This window comes from Dendronephthya gigantea, unplaced genomic scaffold (assembly GCF_004324835.1).
Source record: "Dendronephthya gigantea isolate DGI-Jeju-01 unplaced genomic scaffold, DenGig_1.0 000055F, whole genome shotgun sequence".
Lineage (NCBI taxonomy): Eukaryota > Metazoa > Cnidaria > Anthozoa > Malacalcyonacea > Nephtheidae > Dendronephthya > Dendronephthya gigantea.
The window spans coordinates 1,442,280-1,445,823 of record NW_021163065.1 but is presented as its reverse complement, the minus strand read 5'-3'; the positions used below and the strand labels follow the sequence as shown (position 1 = coordinate 1,445,823).

Here is a 3,544-nt window from a genome sequence, read left to right as displayed (position 1 = left end):
GCCGTTATAGGTCGAAATAAGTTGCCTTGCCAGGGCAAGCCGAAACTCTAAGTGTTTCAACCGATTGCGTCGATCAGTCTGCAAATTTTGGAGAATATACGCGTTCACAATTGAAATATTAACGAAAAACCAAGTCAAATACTTCCACCATTTTTTTGATGGAGATCCGACAGGGTAGTAGCTCCTATATTGGTCGTTTACGTCCACGCCGTTCATATACTTATTGTAAACAGATATGAAGGCGGGTTTTTTGCGTTCTTCTTCCGGCACGGCTTTTGTTTTTCCAGTGCGCTCATCCAAAGGGCCGAAAACTTGGGGCTGGGATCGACATTGGTCGAAAGAATCGTAACTAAGCGCTTATCTTGCCAAACCAAACAAACCGAATTACCATTTTGCCTAGTTCTAATTTCACCTCGCTTGAGTTTTATGTTTTTAAAATCGACAGGAAAGTTCTTCCTGTTGTGGCGCAAGGTCGAGCATGCGTAAGTTTTGTTTTCCAACAAATGCTGAAGCAGGGAGATCGAAGAAAAATAATTATCGAAAAAGAAATGTCGGTAATCATTAAAGTAGGGTTTTCCCAGAAAATCAACGACTTTGAAACCGAGACCTTGCGCCTTTTCCGCATCATTTTCGTTGTCATTTTGTTGTTTACCTAAGTAAACTTGAAAACGCGGCACGTAGTAGGTATCCGAATCGGCTAACATCCAAACTTTAATACCGAATTTGTTTGGCTTTTTAGGCATATATTGCTTGAAAGATAAACGACCATTGAATTTCACCAAACCTTAGTCAATCGAAATATTTTTTCCTGGTACATAAGCATTTTGAAAAGCGTTTTCGAGCTTTGAAATCAGGGGCCGAATTTTTGTAAGTTTATCGGTTGCATTTTCTTGCCGCGGGTCCGAAATGTGAAAATATTTTTTCAAAATCCAAAACCGTCTCAAAGGGATTGTAGTTTTGAAGCCAGGATTTCCCAAAAATATATCTGAATCCCAGTAGAGACTGATTCTGGGTAGGCGGTTGATGCCTATGAAAATGTTCAATCCAAAAAATGCAGACATCTCATCGCGGTCGGTCGAAAAATTTTGGTCACCTTTTGAACGAGCATAGGAAATAGTAGCATGCACAACATGGTCAAGAAATTCATCGCCGAAAAACAAGTCGAAAAAGTCCTTAGGGGTAGCATCTTGACCCAACCCATGACAAGGACCAAAGTCGGCAGTGAAGTCTTCAACATTTACACTACTTAAACTATCTTTCCATTCAAAAATATCAATAGAATCGTCGCTACTTATCTCACTATCGCTATTGCTCTCGCTTTCAATCTCTTCTACTTTGATGTCCGAAAAACCGAAAAAATCTTCTTCTTCGTCTGACTTGCCCGCTATTTCTCGCCATGTAATCGCCGATGTTCCCGCTGCGATTGGCCGTGTCTCTTCAACCGTTTCGTCGATCAAAAAGCCCTCAAAATCTTCTTCTTCGCTACTATCAAACATACGAAGCGCTTCAGCCATATTTCAAATTTTTTCGCAAAAGCACGGTTTAAAACACTCGTAACTTGGACAATATTACTTGTACAAGCTTGAACGAGGTCTCATTTGAAAGAGCGGATTCGGGGGATTTTATAGGTATCAGTTGCTAGGCAACAAACAATGCATGTTTTTCATATTTGACCAATAGAAATACAGCGTCGCTCAGGGCGCATGAGGGCGCAATGCCACTTACCCACTTGCCAATTCCAGGGCGCATGGGGGCGCAATGCCACTTAATGGGTTAAGGAATTTTGTATGGAAACAACCAGCTAGAATAGCAATACGAACACAGAAAATATACCAAATTAAACATATATCAACTGTTTTTTTCCTTAATGAGTTGAAAAAATTTCAAAAAAGCAAGTCTACTGGAGTTGATGAGCTGCCCACAGGCATGTTGAAAGATATTCGTGAGTTTATTTCATACCCATTGTGTCATATTTTAGATTTATCGATTGAAAGGTCCACAGTAGCAAACATGTGGAAAGTGGAACTTCGTATCAACTTCCCGAGAACTTCCGACCTATATTGGTGTTCCCAGTTTTGTCAAAAATACTGGAAAGAGCTGTTCATGGGCAATATCTTAGATTTTCGGAAGAAGAAGGGTTATTAACTTATTGTCAATACGAGTATCGGATGAAGAGATCAACAAGCTTAGCTGCAATTCAATTTATTGATAACATAAGGAATAAAGTCGATCAGGGGAACCTTTCACGATGCTCTTCTTACAAAGTTACAGGCATATGGTGTTCGAAATGGAGAATTGACATGGTTTACAGACTATTTGTTCGGTCGACAGCAATACGTTCAACTTGGAGGTAATAAATCGTCAAATCAACCTGTATTTACTGGAATTCCTCAGGGGTCAGTACAGGGACCTTTTTTATTCCTAGTGATTTATAACGATCTTGTTGACATCTTGTTGACAGGGATAAAGTCATGTATTATACAATACCATCATCTATTGCGCTGGAAAAATATAGAAATGATAGAGAAAACACTGTCAAGCGATATGGATTTAATTGCAGAGTACTTTGATGTGAATGAATTGTTAATAAATCTAAAGAAAGGGAAGACTGAAATGATGGTTTTTGGTACTGGAAAAAGATTATCTGCGCAACCCTGTGAATTGAGAGTTGAATATAGAGGGCAACCTATAAATACAATCCTGGTCTGACACTTAATGAAAACTTTGAAGCCGCCTATAAAAAAGCTGGTAATCAAGTAAGACTATTATCAAAGATCTGTAACTACGTAACACCACATGTAGCGCCGAAGATATATCAAATGATGATTGTACCAATAATCACATATAGTGGGTTGGTTAAATTATTTCTGAGACGAAGCGACGAAAGCTTACCTCCATTGAAAATCGAGCAGAAGCGATTATTGGTGGTGAAATATACTTGCCTGATTTGGATAAATTAATAAGAAAGAAAGCATGTGATGTTGTACGAAAATGCTTGAAAAAAGATATTTGCAGTAACTTCTTTGATTATTTTGAAATTAATAACCATAGTCATAATACAAGAAACAGAAATAATTTGATAAAACTACCAAAAGTAAAGCTTGAATTTGGTAGACATGCTTTTCGCTTTGCAGCGGAAAGAATTTATGATGACTTGCCTTGCAAAATTCGAGCTGAAAAGGACAATAAAATATTTCGGAAACTATTATCAATGATTAAATTACATTAAATCTTCCTTCTCCGATATGTAAGATAACCATTTCCATTGCCATGTTGGACTGTTTTACTTTCATTTAATAATTAGAACGAAAAACACCATTGGTTTTTTCTTTAAGGAAATTGGTACAATAAACCAAATTACACACACTCGCAATGGTTAAACATCTCTCAAAAGGATCAATGTCCGTGATACCTCGGAATAATTCATGAAACTCCATGCAGTATCGACATAAAATATCCACATCGGAACAACAATACTTTACAATCTCCTCCTTAAAATTAAAAACATAATTCTGATTATTTTATTCTTTATGCCACTCCAAAA

At 37.6% G+C, this 3,544-nt stretch overlaps 1 pseudogene; it reads right to left on the bottom strand.

The window, feature by feature from the left end:
* Positions 1 to 212: 212 nt before the first annotated feature.
* LOC114529263 lies at positions 213 to 1,514 on the bottom strand (annotated as a pseudogene).
* Positions 1,515 to 3,544: the final 2,030 nt, after the last annotated feature.